The sequence below is a fragment of the Bison bison genome, unplaced genomic scaffold (assembly GCF_000754665.1).
Source record: "Bison bison bison isolate TAMUID 2011002044 unplaced genomic scaffold, Bison_UMD1.0 scf7180017864376, whole genome shotgun sequence".
Taxonomy (NCBI): Eukaryota; Metazoa; Chordata; class Mammalia; order Artiodactyla; family Bovidae; genus Bison; species Bison bison.
Genome location: NW_011494948.1, coordinates 11,119,960 through 11,136,687, shown reverse-complemented (window position 1 = coordinate 11,136,687; position 16,728 = coordinate 11,119,960). Strand labels below are relative to the sequence as shown.

The following is a 16,728-nucleotide window of genomic DNA, read 5'->3' as shown; positions in this document are numbered from 1 at the left end:
GGGACCGGCGGCTGGGCGTGGGCGCCTGGGCGCGCTGGTGCGCCGCGCGGGGAGGACACCGCCGCCCCGTCCCTGGCACCTCTGCTTTTCCCCTCTCCTCGCCCTCCCATTCGTGAACCCTCCCTTTGTAAATGAAGAAAATGTAGGAAGTGCTCCTGGAGGTTTTCTGAAGAATGTGCAAAACGCTCGGCAGCAAAATCAACCTTAGAGAGACAGCGATTTGGAAGTGCAATTCGACACTAGCCGATTCTTGTTACTTACACATTGACTGCAGGGTAGCATTTGGGGCCCGGAGAGGGGGCAGGAGAAAAAAAGGAAAAAACCAAACACCTAACCCTAGGTGAAATTCTCTGTAAAGTGAGGCTGAGATAAAAAAAAAAAAAAGTTCCAAGTCCAAGTGGTGGAAATGGGGAGGCTTGCGAAGCGAGATTTCAGCACAGCCCCTCCGCCCGAAGCGGCTTCTCTGCAGCGAGGCAGCGGGCAATTAACTCGCCGGGTGCTGAGCGCTCTGTCCGCTTTCGGGGAAGTGATTTGTTAGAGATGGGGCTGGACCACTCCCTTCCTTTTAGTTTGCCCCCACCCTTTGCTGCTGTTGTTGCCCCCTCTTGGGAATCTGATATACCGTGTTCCGCATGTAGATGGACTATGTAAGAGAAAGGGAGATAGCGGGTTGGCATTTTTTTCTCTTCCCTTCCCCCTAATGTGACATCTCTTGTTTCACTGATCAAAGTCACAACTGGAGTGTAGGACATGCGACTGTCAAATGCAGGCACCAAAAAAAAAAAAAAAGAAAAGAAAAGAAAAAAAAAGTAGCGTGAGCCCAAGTCTGTGGTTACAGTAACGCTGACAGAAATTAAAGTGGTTTTGAAAGCAGCGTGCGATTTACGGTGGTTCCCATTTACCCTAGAGTCAAGCTGTTGTAAAACTGATGTACAAAAGACATCATAAAATAATCCTGTGTACCCAGGATTAAAGTGGCAGAAAGTGGCCTGTTTTATTGTTTTTTATGTACTTAGTGGAGGGTTGCAATGGTTGGAACCTGTATTTAAGTGGAGGCGTCAAAACAAAATATTAAGTGTATCTATTTAGCACTTGAGGGTTTTTCTTACAGCGGCATTTTACCCAAGAACACTGTAAAAGACAGTTGTAGGTATTATTTTCTTTTCCCTTGCCCCCTAGCCTACATACTATTTGTCCACACATATATTCCCAAATACTAGTCACTTTGAACAGTGGTTAAGCACATTTGTCACCCGCTGCTTTGTATTCTGCAGTTTCAGATATTACTGTGCACACACATACATTATTTAAGTGGTGGAATTTATTTTGGTGTAGTGTGTATGATCTGAGGACTTACTCGAGTCATGAGACCCTGTGCAAGTTAATAGAACTTGCTTCACCCTTTGGAATCACCCCCACCCCCTCAAGAAAATCCCTTGTGAACTTTCATAGGGTATCTGTGTTTTATGTTACATTTGTAGCTGCTTTATTTAAACCGTTCAGCCTTAATGAAGCTCTTGAAGCTTTCTGTTCCCAGAGAGCAGAGTATTTAAAATCCAGATTGCTAATCACTTTACCAAAGTACAGGAGTAGCTTCACCTGAGGGAAGCAATACTGAGCCTGGACGTGAACTCTATTTGAGTATCCTGTGAGAAAAGCCTCAAACTGTCTTTTCCACCCCAGAGAATATTAAGTTCGCTGTTGTTTGCATGTAAGGCTTTGAAAAAGAACCAACCCCCGAGTGATTTTAAAAAATAAATAGAAAGAAAAATATTAATGGCATTCATACCTTCCCAATACCTGATTTTTTTCTTCCCCCTGAAATGTAAGATACCTGTCAGGCAGGGATATGTGATTACAGAAAGCAGCAGACAAAAGCAGAGGTGACTACTGCTATATTAAAATGTAAGTGTTACAGTTTGAATTTTCATGTGAGAGTTTTTTGAGTTCAGTGCTTTACATAACATTTTGTCCTAATCTTGCTTGCTGTCAGGGATGTTTCATGGTTGTGCAATTGCTGCAGTCAAGAATGCCAATTTGCATTCCAGGAGTGTCATTTGATTACTTTTATCTGCACAGCTCCAAGACCGGCCCAGACCTCTCGTTTCATCTTGCCATGTCACGAGTCAATGCTGTGTCGTCTTTTCAAAAATCTGCCTGATTTAGACAAGAAAGAAAAGTACTTTCATGTTGCAGCCGCAGTCCCCTGCTAACTTGTCAGCAGCAGGATATGATTCACTTGGGCCCAGAAGAATGGAACAGAGAGGCGGGTTAGGCGGTTCAATAAAGCCCACGGACAGGTAGTGTGTGACGTCCCCAGAGAGCCACAGTTAATGAAGAACAGGTCTGCTTAGTTCTCCACACGCTGACCTGGTGCTGTCCCCACAGTTTTCTCATTTGATCTTTCCCAGCAAATTGATCTTTTCTTGTATTTTTTTGCCTTCCAAGTTAGTCCTTGTGGGACTGAAATTAGCAGAGCAACTTAAGTTGGATAATACAGCTGTTCAGAAAAGAAGAAATTGGACACTGGCTCAAAAAGAGGTGGGGGGGTGGAGGGAGCTTTTCTTTTTGTTATTGTTTCTGGGAATATTTCTTATATTAAGGGAGCCCCAAATAGGTGATGACTTGAAGGTAGTGTTTCCCTTTATTTTTAATTTTAGAGTTAAGGTTCCACACCATTTTAAATGTTCCTTGAGTATTTGAAAGATAATCCTAATGAGTAGGATTTAGCATTTTTTCATATTCACTTGTTTGAAATGATGTGCTAGTCGACTTTGTGTCTTTTATGGCTATTGTAAGGTAGACTAAATATCAATGGCATACTTGGGCTGTATTATTTATATTCTTCTGTATCACGACAGATCCAAGTTATCCAGGGCTGAATGGCATAAAAGATTAAACAATAAAAATTATTAACAGTGTTGTGTATAAATGTTATGGTACATGGACATGTTTTCTATAAATTACCACCAGCCTCTTTTATATGAACACCACAAACACACTATTAATAAAATATTTTAAAAAATTTTCAAAATCCTGAATTTAAGTGTATGTTCTTAGAACTGAGACCAGATTACAAGTTCGAATTTCTGTAGATGGCTATTCTTGCATGTCCTTATTTTTTTTTATTAAACTTAATTTTAGCAAGTGAGTAAATCTAAGGTTGGGAATGTATACATCCTTTAAACAGGTTAAAGTTTCACTTATAGAATTTTGTATATAAAGCTTAGGTTGGAAACAAGGAATAGATTCTTAACTCGTTGCGGACTTGAGGAGCACTGCTTTCTGAATTCCTCTGCAGCTGGTCTCATTTACCATCTACATCCTTACAAGAAACAGTTGAAAAACGTTTCTTGTGAAAGGGAGGCAGCCTCCTCAGGTCTTTCCTGTTGGATGGGAATTACATAGGATCATTGGATCATTGGTTAGTAAACTCCTCACTGAAGAGCTAGAGGGAGCCTCATGATTTTATTAGATATACTTAAGGTTTTTTAAAAAAAATCACTCTAGCAATCAGAATGTTGTAGGAAAAGAGTAGATAATGAGTACTGGCTTAGTATTTAGGCTTGGAGATGCTATTGTAGTTTCTCTTTTTTTTTAAGCTGTGATAGAAGCAGCAGAACTTTCTACAAGAACAGTCAAAATAGGATTTTCAGGGTTCTCGCTTTCAGATGGTCTGAAGATCAAGCAAAGTACATTCACAGATATTTTAAATCTGTTTTGGTTTGCTAAGAACTGCTTGTAGCTTTGTCAACTGATGGAGGTCTGTTAAAGAGGCCAACTTCAAAGTTCTATTTATTGGAACTTCCTGTCAAATCACTGAGGAGGGGATACCTTCTTTCTGTTCACTCCGGACAACCTCCTGTCTTTTTGAAGTAGTTTGATGCAGAACTGCCCTACTCTGGAGAGAAAACTCCTTTCAGATAAATACTTCACAATATAAGCATAAATAGCAAACCATTTATAAAGCTGATGTATCAGAGATCAATAAATTAGTTAAATTTAAAGAAATAGAACTTAAGTGGTATTAAATTCAATATTATCTAATTTCACATTTATCACTAAAATTTGTGATACATTTACTTTAAATGGTCATTGATCATAATTTCAGTTTAATATTTATATGCTAGTTTTTAGTAGCGTTACTTTGCACAAACTTATTTACCATTTAAGTAAATAGTATAATCCGGTGAGATAAACTACCCAGATTGGTCTTTTTTTAATCTCCAGCACAGTAGCTCTCATTATGTTGCTAGCCAATAAAAGCCTTTATTTGTTGCTTATTAGAACCCTCAGTACACGCAAGAGTTCAGCTATAATTTAATTTGGCTGTTCAAAGAGGCTCCCTTGTTTTAAAACATGTTCTCAGTACGCTTTTATAATTTATTGAGAACCTATATTCTAACTTGGGTATATGCATAGGAACACTTTTACAGATATATCATGTTCTAACATTTGGCCATAGCAAAGTCATACATTTTTCCCCTTTAAAAATAAATCTGTATCTAACAATGTCAATTTCTTTTTCTTTTACTTTATTTTTACCTTGATGTTCTGGAGCATTTTTTTTCAGTAATTTGAATAGCTTTGTTATGATTATTTATAATCAATTCCCCATGGAACATAACCTTCCCTTAGGGTGTAGTGAGTAGAGCACTGAAAAAAAGTTAATTCCATTATTAAGAATTCTAGTTGGGGACATTTCACTATTGTAGTCATTTGGAATTACAACAAAGTTTACCTTGTACTTCACACATTACTAGGGTGATAAATTCAGTTTCTTTACAAGAAACTGCTGGGAAGTTTTGCAGAGAGTGGAAGGTGGCTTGAGTGTTTCGGTTGATATCATTTGTAGCAAACCACTGAAGACTAGAACTTGACTATAGAACTCTAAAATAAGTATCAGGAATTCTTCTGCAAGGAAGGCAGAATGTGGAGCTGCTAAATGAGTCACTGCATGTATATCTTAGCAGTGGGAATCACATCAAGCCAGCCCTCCAGATACAGTATTTAATAGTTGTCAAAATGTACAGTATTGTTTTGGAACTTGTGGTTCACGAGTTCATAGTCTCTTGCTTTTTTGTGTTCAGTACAAAGATGTAACAGCCCACACAAAACATTTTTCTCTTATTATGACCTTACATTTGCCAAAGTGCCCCATGCTGAAATTCCTTTTCAGTATCTTTTTTTTTTTTTTTTCAGTCCAAAGCCAGACGTGTACCCAGACACAAAAGCCTCTGTGTATAGCAAGCTGTTTTAAATATTGTGACTCGACGATGTGCTGTCCTTTCTCTGCTTGAGCCAAGGATCTCTGCTCAGTGTCTGTGGATTACCAAGCTCCTTCTTTATTGTACCTCTTGTCAACCATTCCTATTCATTTAACCTTTCATTAGTGTCTGTGCAGCTTCACTGTCTGGAAAGGCAAGGAAAACCCGAAAGGCCCCACTGCCACAGTTATTAGATTTCTCGGTTACATCCCAGCAACCATAGAGAAGTGAGGGGAGACGCTATTGTCATGCGTGCTGCTGTCCTGGGGTGCAGCCCTTCTGTGCACGTCAAGGACATGTGCCACATGTTGATATGCATCCCGGGGATGAATGCACAGCACGGGGGATAGGCTGCCGCTGGCAGTAATGAGCTTTGTAGGAGTTATTGCAGAGACCAACAGTTTGTGAAGGAATTCTGCTTAACAGGCCAAGGAGATAGACGGAGTTGAGGGCTGCCAAGATTTGCCTGTGCGGAGCTTAAGTCAGTCACATTGTTTCAGCTAAACTTCCTTTGAGGAGAGAACCGATATATTGGACCGTAAGGAATAGTCTTATTTTCATTTCTTAATCTTTCAGAGGACACAAGTGATGTTTCTGGTGACTATTCGGTGTATTATAACTAGTTTTTATACTGGCCAAATCCTGCCGGTGAATAAATCTATTTGCAGTTTGTCTTACGTCTTCTGTATCTAAAAGAGAATTTAAGAGAGATTTCCTGGATGTCATATATGTGTTTTCAAGTCTTATGTTAGTTTCCCCCTGTTGATTTCCCTCTCACATCTTTTGTGTTATTCCTTGATGCTTTAAAAATGCATTTGCCTCATTGCTTCAGTGTAAAGGAAGAAAAAAATGAACACTGAATTATTTGCAAATTATAATAAAGAACAATATGTGCAAATTTTGGATTGGAAAATGCTACTCAATATCTTAAAAAGATTCATGGAATTACTTTTTAAGAATTCTCAAGACATTTGAACAGGTAAATTATAATACCTGTATCTCTCTCTATACACAAGTTCACTTTTTTAAATTAGGAAAATATTTGTTGCTAGGGGCGAGTAGAATATTTTTTGTCTTTCTAATATAAATAATTTTTGTCAGTTTACTAAACTGTTTTGGTGTTCCCCAATAGCTTTGCAAAAATATACAATATTACAGAATCCTTATAAAGTGATTTTTAAATTTTACATGACCTTACCATTTTTAGCCAAGCCTAAAATTTTCATAGTTATACTTGAAACTTTCTCTGGTGAGTTCTTGAGAATTCTTTTCATGGTATCTTGTGGGCTAAGTTATCGTTGTTTCAGAGAGGAGAGATGAGCTATTTCCACATTCATTTTTTCAGGTAGGATGATCCTCCCCAGGGAAATACATATTCATTCAGTAATTGACAGCTAAGTGCCCAGCCAGCCTAGGGCCCTGTCCCAGTCTCTAGACCATTGGGTGGGAAGTAATATGCAGATAGTAAGATGACTGTACCTTGATCCTCTCAGATGACCTGGTGGCCTTCCCATGATCAAGGCAGGGGTATGTTAGTTTTCTCTCTTCGAGTGTTTCTGTTCCCATTCATTGTGGTTTGTGTTAGGAGAAGTATAAGAGGAAGGAGGGGCTTTCTAGGCTATAATTTTACCTTCCCCACAAAAGCCATGTGGTAGTTAAAAGGAATGCATGGCAGGAGCTGGTCTCTACGCGAATCCTGCACCTATCCTTGATATGATCAGTATTTCAATTGGCTGATCACACCTTGGAGAGAGATTGTACCACTGTCCACTCCAGAGTGAGAATGGCCCTGAGCCTGGGTTTAGAGGCAGGTCCCAGTCTATAGTCTACCTAGGACTGAGAGCCTCCATTTCATCCTTGGTAAAATAAGTGATTTTTGTAATTTGTATGTTTCTTTCCAGTTGGAGCATGTTATGTTTTATGTGATAGGGCTATCTAATCAGAGCCATTAACCATTTTTAATATATATAATTTAACCAGTTGTATATATTGAGATATAATTCATATGCTTAAAATGTACGAGTAATAACATTCCTTGGTATGGCTATAGCATGTTTTATTTGTTTATTCCTCCAGTGATTGACATTTGGGTAGTGTTGACTTCTTTATTATTATAAGTAATACTGCTGTGAACATTTGTGCGCGTGTGTTCCATTTTCACTTTCGTTAGGGATATACCTAGGAGTGGACTTGCTGAGTCATGTGGCAGCTGTCTTTGCACCTTTTGAGAAATTGCCAGATCATTTTCCAAAGCAGCTGCATATTTTACATTTCCACTAACAGTAAGTTCTCTAATCTCTTCTCATCCTCTCCAACCTGTTACTGTTTGTCTTTTAATTTAACAATCCTGGTGGGTGTCAAGTGATTTTGATTTGAATTTCCTGGAGTGTTACTGATGTTGGGCATCATTTTATATGCTTACTGGCCATTTGTATATCTTCTCTGTATAGCAGAAATGTCTTAAATCCTCTACTCATTTTTCATTTAGGTTGTCTTTTTGTTGTTGAGTTGTAAGAGCTCTTTATATATTCTGGTGGTGGTAGTGTTTAGTTGCTAAGTTGTGTCTGACTCTTTGGAACCTCATGGACTGTAGCCTGTCAGGCTCCTCTGTCCATGGGATACTGGAGTAGGTTGCCTTCTTGAGGTGATCTTTCCAGTCCAGGAATTGAACCTGTGTCTCCTGCATTAGCAGGTTGGATTCTTTACTGCTGAGCCAGCCAGGAAATGCCTTTTATATTCTGGACACAAGTCTTTTATTAGATACAAGATTTGTAAGTATTTTCTCCCATTCTGTAGGTTGTTTTACTGTTTTTACAATGTCCTTTGAAGCACAGAAGCTTTACATTTTGGTAAAATCCAATTTATTTTTCTTTTGCTGTTTGTACTTTTGGTGTGCTAAGGAACCATCTTCTAACTCAAGGTCATGAATATTTACTCCTGTGTTTTCTTCTAAGGGGCTTCCCTTGTGGCATTAGTGGTACAGAACCTGCCTGCTAATGCAGGAGACATAAGAGACATGGCTTCGATCCCTGGGTTGGGAAGATCTCCTGGAGGAGGGCATGGCAACCTACTCTAATATTCTTGCCTGGAGAATTCCATGGACAGAGGAGCCTGGCGGGCTACAGTCCACAGGGTCACACAGAGTCGGACATGACGGAAGTGACTTAGCACTTAGCACTATCTTAAGAGTCTTATAGTTTGAGCACTTACATATAAGTCTTTGATTCACTTACGCTAACTTTTGTGTATAATATGAGTAGGGGTCCAACTTCATTGTTTTGAATGTGGATATCTTAGTTGTTCCCAGCACCATTGTTTGACAATTCCTTTCCCCTTTGAATTTCATGATACCTTTTTGGGAAAATCATTTGACCATAGATGTAGAGGGATTTAATTGTGGAATCTTCACTTGGTTCCATTGGTCTGTATGTTTATCCCTGTACAAGTTCTACACTGTCTTAATTACTATAGTTTTGCATTGTTTGCAACTGAGAGGTATGTGTCTTCCAACTTTGTTCCTCTTTTTCAAGATTATTTTAGCTCTTCTTGGTTCCTTTACAATTATTTTAAAACTTATTTTTATTACGGTAAAAATAACACAATTTATTTATTTATTTTTAAATTCTATTTATTTTTGGGTGCACTGGGTCTTTGTTGCTGTGCACAGGCTTTCTCTAGCTGTGGCATGCGGACATCCCCTTGTGGCGGCTTCTCTTCTTGTCTAGCGTGGGTTCTGGGATGTGTGGCCTCAATAGTTGTGGCACACAGAGTGAGTTGCCCCGCAGCATATGGAATCTTCCTGGACCAGGGACTGAATTCATGTCCTCTGCACTGGCAGGGAGATTCTTAACCACTGGACGACCGGGCAAGTCCAACACATAAAATTTAGTAATTTAATTATTTTAAGTATATGGTATAGTACTGTTAGCTGCGCCTTTTCATACAACAGATTGTTAGAACTTTTCACCTTGCAAAATGTAAGGTTTATACCCATGCCTATTGAACAACAGTTCGCCAATTCCTGTCCTCATAGCCCCTGGCCAACCACTATTCTACATTTGAAGAATTTGACTACTTTAAGTACTTCGTAAAGGAAACAATGCATTTATATGAAGTATTTAAGTCGGATAGTCACATCTGTCCTGTGACTGGCTTATTTCACTTAGCATGATGTCTTTGAGGTAATGCATGTTGTAGCACATGACAGGATTCCTTTTTTTTTTTTTTAAGGCTGAATAATTCATTGTATATATATATACCACATTTTCTGTACCCATTGATCCTTAGATGGACATTTAGATTGAGTTCCCCATCTTGGCTATTGTGATGATGCTGCGAACATGGATGTGCAAATAACTCTGAAAGATTCTGCTTTCAGTTCGTTTAGATATATATCCAGAAATGGGTTGCTGGATCATATAGTAGTTATCTTTAAAATTTTTTAAGGAACCTCTGTTCTGTTTTCTCTGGCTACTGCCCCATTTTACATTCCCACAACAGTGCACACGGGTTTCAGTTTTTCCACATCCTTGTCAATGCTTATTACTTTATGTGTTTTTTTTTTTTTTAAGCAGTGGCCTAACAGATAAGAGGTTATATCTCATTGTTTTGACTTGAATTTCCCTGATGATTAATGATGTTGAGTATCATTTCTTTTTTTTTTTTTTTTTGGCATCTCTGGGTGGCATGTAGGAGAAGGCAATGGCACCCCACTCTAGTACTCTTGCCTGGAAAATCCCATGGGCAGAGGAGCCTGGTAGGCTGCGGTCCGTGGGGTCGCTTAGAGTCGGACACGACTGAACGACTTCACTCTCACTTTTCACTTTCATGCATTGGAGAAGGAAATGGCAACCCACTCCAGTACTCTTGCCTGGAGAATCCCAGGGACGGGGGAGCCTGGTGGGCTGCTGTCTATGGGGTCACACAGAGTCGGACAGGACTGAAGCGACTTAGCAAGGGTGGCATGTGGGATCTTAGTTCTCTGACCAGGGATCAAACCCACGCTACCTGTAGTGAAAGCATGGAGTCTTAACCGCTGGACTGCCAGGGAAGTCCCCTTTTGCACATTTTTAATTGGATTATTTGATTTTAGGTTGTTGAGGAGTGCTTCATATATTCTTGATATTAACCCCTATCAGAAATGTGGTCTGCAAATATTTTCTCCTATTCAGTAGGTTGCTTTTTCTGTTGATTACTTCCTTTGCTCTACAAAAGTTTTTAAGTTTGAAATAGCCCTATTTTTCTTTCTATTGTTGCCCTTAGCAGTATGCTTTTTCTTTTTACTTTACAAACCCCATGTATTTGGAAATTAAATGTCCACCTTTAAATGATTGGCGTATCTAAGAAGCCATAACAAGGAAAATTAGAAAATGTTTGTAACAGAATAAAAATGAAAAGAGAATTTAGCAGAATTTGTTGCATGCAGCTGAAGCGGCTCAATGCAACTAAATACAGTGTGGAACCTTGAATAACGTATGAAAACAAATAATGGACACTGGCATAAAATTTTGTGAAATTTGGACAAAATCTGCACTTTAGTTAATAATACCTTAGTAGTTTACCTTTAAAACTCAGAATTATCTGATCCTCTGAAGAGTAAAGGCTACATTAGGAAAGTACATTTATTATGTGAGTAAGAAACTCTTGGTGGTACTCCAGAGGACAAGAAATACATCATCTGGTAGCCAAAAGGTGCTGGCTCTTAGCTCCCTGAGAAACACCCTGGTTATACTGTGATGTTTCTTAATTATCATTGAGTTTAAAAGCATTCTGGGTGTTCTTTATAAGAGATGCGCATCATGCCCTGGAAGGTGGTATTAAGTACCTAGAAATAATTGTTTCTAGTTTAATAAATACCTCAAAAGGAAAAAAAAAAAAAAAAACATTGTTGAGAAAATTTGTCATCCTGGACATTCCTGGTAACTAAAAATACCACCCACCAGTGATTAAAACTGAACATTACTGTATGATCTCAAACCCAAACTAATCGGTCCACTCAAGTTTTAAATAAATGCACGTGTGCGTGCTCAGTCGCTTCAGTTGTGTTTGACTCTTTGTGACCCTATGTAGCCTGCCAGTCTCCTCGTCCATGGAATTCTCCAGGCAGGAATACTGGAGTGGGTTGCCATGCCCTCCTCCAAGGGATCTTACCGACCCAGGAATCAAGCCTGTGACTCTTGCGTCTCCTGCATTGCAGGCAGATTCTTTACCCACTGAGCCATCTGGGAAGCCACTTTGAATAAATACTATGTTCAAATCTGGCGTGGCACGTTTGGAGACGTGAGCTTGTTTTAAAGTTTACCTGACAAATTTTGTACTTAAAATACCTGATCGTTGAATTAGAGAAGCTTGAGAACAAATGAAAGATAAGGTAATTTGGATGACCTAAGAAAATTTGTTCCCTTAAAGATGTAATTTTTTCTTTATTCATGCTAATAAAAGACTTATATTTATATCTCCATTTAAAGTAATTGCTTTTATAGTATTCTGATGAGCCATTCTTGTTTAACAGCATTGTCTGTTTTTGGCCTTTTGCCAGTTAGTTTGGACAAAAGTTTCATTATTCATTCAGTATCAACTATTAATTAGATGGCTAACTGATCAAATATATATGTGGAGAGTATGTATTTTTCCGTAATGTTTTCCTAGGTTACATTAAAAATTAATTAACCAATTTTAAATCATATCTTATGATATACAATTACTTTTCTCTTGGTGAAAATTCTAAAGAGGATTTATAATCATTTATAAAAATTAGTATGGTAGAAAATCTTATATTTACCGTACACTTGATTTTTGGTTTTATCAAATTTCATTATACCAAATGGCACATTTTTATTAATGTTGAGCAATAAATTCTGCTTTTCTGTTTCATATATTTTGACATGTGCTCATGTGTATCTTGTTTTATATGTACACGGAATGACAGCATCATGTTTACTTTTCTTTGTGTCTTTCATGGTTTAGGGACGTAAAGTATGAAATTACCTGGAAAAATACAGCCTTACAAAGTAGGTTTACTCACTCCTCCGTCCTGTGGTGTTTAATCTTCCTGTAATACACATTTTACACTAATGGGTTAGGGACATTTATTCTGTTAACACGTGTTATGCTAACAGGTATGCTTCTGAAAGTTCAGTGTGATAGTTCAGTGTTTCCTTTCACTCAAAATGGTGATTGGAGACAAAGCATTGTATTTGTTCAAACTGGTTTCCAATAGACTAAAACGTTAATTTCGCTTCAGAGTACGTTAACTCTGAATGATGTGAAAAAGTAGATATTTTTTAAACTCAAGAATTCTGCCATGTGTTAAACCATATTTTTTACTCTATTAACTGTTGTTTGCAAAAAAAATATTTTCACATTACGTATTTAAGTCTGTTCATTGGTCTTTGCAGCATCACTTATGTCCATAAACAGCAACTAGTCACTGAGAGGACACTTCTGTGTACAGAGGACAGTGATAATTAGATCTAATGAAATTGTGTGTGCGTGTGTGTGTGTGTATAGTGACAAACTGATAGTCTGCAACTTCCTTATGGGAGAGGGAGAAAATAGTGTAGGGGGAAGGGTTTGGCACTTAACGTGCATTTTCATACTGCAGTAACACCTGATACAGTGTTTTTGTAGTTTTAGGTATATGTATGGATAGATGGATAAATATTGAGTGTATCACTGAATATTTCTTTTATAAATATGTGTATCTTATTTGGCTGTACGGGGTCTTAGTTGTGGCATGTGGGATCTAGTTCCCTGACCAGGGATTGAATTGGTGCCCACTGCATTGGGAAGGTGGAGTCTCAGTCACTGGACCACCAGGGAAGTCCTTGCATATTTCATTAATATTGTCAAATTGTGTTTCTGAAATACAGATATGCCAAAGTAATCTATTACCAGACAACAGGTAAATATCCGTTACTATATGTAGAATAATGTGCTGTAGATTTGCATGAAACATTAGATAATAGTATACTGATTTGATAAAAATAAGTATGAAAATGATTGAGTTTTTAGTGTCAGCCTGGAAGTTGTGGTTGCCGCCACTTTCCAGGGTATTACACGTTGTTTAAAAATTATTTTAGATTGTAATTAAACAGGCACTTACATTTCTGTGATATACATGATACTCTGTTCCATGCTGTAGGTCTGACAGAGGAGGTAGAAGCTCTAACCCTAACATGAAGGGGCACAGAGTTCATTGGCAGGAAGATTCAGTATCTTGAAAGAATAACCGTAGTCCAGGGGACTGGCACTAGTCTTTGTATGTTTAGAAATCTAAGGTTTTGTCAGTACACGCTTGAAAGAGATGAGTCCTTCATGGACTCATTCAGCTTGTTCACTTACTGAGGGTTGGAGATTACACACCCGTCCCCACGTGCATGCACACAGGCCACGTGAACATGTGTATAACTGCAGACCGTATTAGGCGGAATACTTCCATACTTCTGTTGGCATGCTTAGCTCATTCTGTCTTTTTGTAGGCAAATTTAAGTAGGGAATTGAATTATAATTCACATGTTGCTTATTGCTTTATGAGCTTGGGATTTGAACAGAGAATATTAAGGATGAAAGTGGACTCTGTAAGGGCCTCTTCTGTCCATGGAGAAATCCTTTCCAATGGCCTCCGCTATCTATAGTGCACACTTCAGGCTCCTCACTCCTGGACTGTGCTTGGAAGAGCATTGACAAAATTGAACCCTCTTCCTTTTTTTCTGCCTCCCATTCACCTTCTGATTGATAAATTCTTTTTTTCTCTGGATATGTTAATATTCTCAAGCAGATATTAGTTAACTGTCCTGGGAGCTACTTGTTAAGGTGACTTTGCATCTGTTTGGGTTTTTATGGATATAATGCAGATGGCAATCTCATTCATTTTAAATTTCTTCGGAGGTACCTCATGCTGCAACATTACATGTAATGTGTTTTGTATATGGGTATGTGAGAATGGTGGGAAGCCACAGGATAAGACTGCAGTTTCCTGGAGGAAAAAAGATGTATAAGGGGGGAAAAATAATAAGGTTTAAGACCAGTTAAATACCTTCTACAGAAAAGGTTGTTTAATAGAAGATGATATTTCTCTTGTAGAGAAATGTCTCAATTTGAGGTTGGCCTTATATATATAGATGGAATGGGCTCCCCTGTGGCTCAGTGGTAAAGAATCTGCCTGCAGTGCAGGAAACGTAGGTTCAGTCCTTGGGCTGGGAAGATCCTCTGGAGGAGAAAATGGTAACCTACTTCAGTATTCTTGCCTGGAAAATTCTATGCACAGAGGAGCCTGGCAGGCTGTGGTCCACAGTCACGAAGAGGTGGACATGACTAAGCATGCAAAGATGCCTTATATATAGATGGGATACTTTACAATCTAAAGTTTAATAAGAGTGTGTGTGTGTGTGTGTATGTGTGTGTTGGGGGGGGGTGCGTTTAATCTTGCAACTATTTTCTGTGATAGAAGTGAAAGTGAAAGTCGCTCGATTGTGTCCAACTCTTTTCGACCCCATAGACTTCTCCAGGCCAGAATATTGGAGTGGGTAGCCTTTCCCTTTTCTAGGGGATCTTCCCAACCCAAGGATCGAACCCAGGTCTCCCACACTGCAGGTGGATTCTTTACCACAATGGAAACCCAAGAATACTGGAGTGGGTAGCCTATCCCTTCTCTAGCGGATCTTCCCAACCCAGGAATTGAACCAGGGTCTCCTGCATTGCAGGTGGATTCTTTACCGACTGAGCTATCAGGGAAGCCCATGTGATAGAATAAATTTGTCAATTACTTTGGGATTCTATTTTCTATTATACAGTTAGGGCTAAGATTAGATTTTAAAGATTCTACCATTTCACATTGTGTGATATTCAACATCTCTTTGTTATACTATTTTGTGGGTGCCAAAAATGACCAACAAGATAAATGACTTTACATTGGTTGATTCCAGAAACTTCTTTCACTTTGGTCTTTTATTCTCTTTAGAGCACTTTAATATCAATTAGATTTTGACTAGGGAGAAACATTTGTTAGGAGAAGAGAAGGAAGGAGGATAAGGCACTGAGTATCTCCTGAGGATAGATTTGGTGGACTGTGTGTACCTCCTGTTCGGTTTCCTTAGATCTAGTCTAACTTTCATTCTTGTGTCCCTGTTTCAGTCTGCAGTCTGTACGTTTCAGAGCAATTGAGGTACACTTGTGTAGTGTGAGGCTTCTATTATTTAAGCCCTCAAGGTTGAATATGTCTCCAGTTTTAAATTTGAAAACATGTCAGAACCAAGGTAGGGTGATAATGGAGAGAATGGAGAAACTGCACAGGAAATGTTGAACACTGATAAAGACTATAGTTTGAAAAATACATTGAAAAACAAAGGGCCAGTTAAAATGAGTGCCATGAGACGTATTTCTGTGATTCACCAACCTTCGTGTTCACCATATTTCTCGCCGGCACCTTTCAGAGTCTCCTCCTGTGCCTTTCATCCATGGCCAAGTCCTATTAGATCTGTCTTCTAACTTCCTGCCCATTCACCATCACCCTAGTCCATAGCCCACCTACTGCCCTTTACCTGCCGTATTATTGTCACTTCTAACTGCCCCAGTGCTTCTGTCCTTGCCTCTCTCCTCCCCACCACACTCAGAGGACTCTTCATGGAGAAATCACTTCCCCATCGCAAAAACTTCCAGTCTCTTCTTTCATCTTACAACACGTGCAGTGAAGATCCAAACTCCTACTGTGACTGAAAAGGAAATGTTCGATGTCATCCTTGCCCAGTGCTCCAAAATCATTTTCTACCACTGTTCACTCTGCTCCCATTTCCTAACCTCCTTGCTGGTCACTGAACATGCCAAATTTGTCCCTTCCTCAGACCTTTGCATGTGGTTTTTCTCTGCCTGGAATGCTCTTCTCCCAGATTTTTGCATAGCTTCCTCCCTTATTGCATTCATTTTTCCTTGAAAATGCCATCCATTCAGGGGACTTTGATGGTGGTCCAATGGTTAAGATGCTGTGCTTCCAGTGCAGAGGGCAAGGGTTGGATCCCTAATCAGAGAATTAAGATGCCACATACTGAGTGGTACGGCCAATAAAATAAAAAATCAAGTGCCTTTTGTGTGTGCGTGCATGCTAAGTCCCTTCAGTCGTAGCAGACTCTTTGTGACCCCGTGGACTGTAGCCTGCCAGGCTTTTCTGTCCGTAGGATTTCCAGGCAAGAATACTGGAGTGAGTTACCATGTCCTCCTCCAGGGGATCTTACCGACCCAGGGATCGAACCCACATTTCCTGTGGCTCCTGCCTTGCAGGTGGATTCTTTACTGCTGAGCCACCGGGAAGCCCAAGTGCCTTCTGCAGACAGTGTTAAAAATATATTAAAAAAAAGGGAAAATGTCATTTCTTCAAAGAGAACTTACAACTTTCCTCTCCTGGCTGCCTTTCTACCCTGTATGTTTCTTTGACTTCTAACCTTGATTTTTTTCTCAGTAGCATTAA

General features: G+C 39.2%; 1 protein-coding gene across 7 annotated transcripts in view; it reads left to right on the top strand.

Moving 5' to 3' along the window:
- Positions 1–16,728, top strand: part of BNC2 (basonuclin 2) — a 479,688-nt gene that overhangs the window by 709 nt on the left and 462,251 nt on the right. The window lies entirely within an intron of this gene.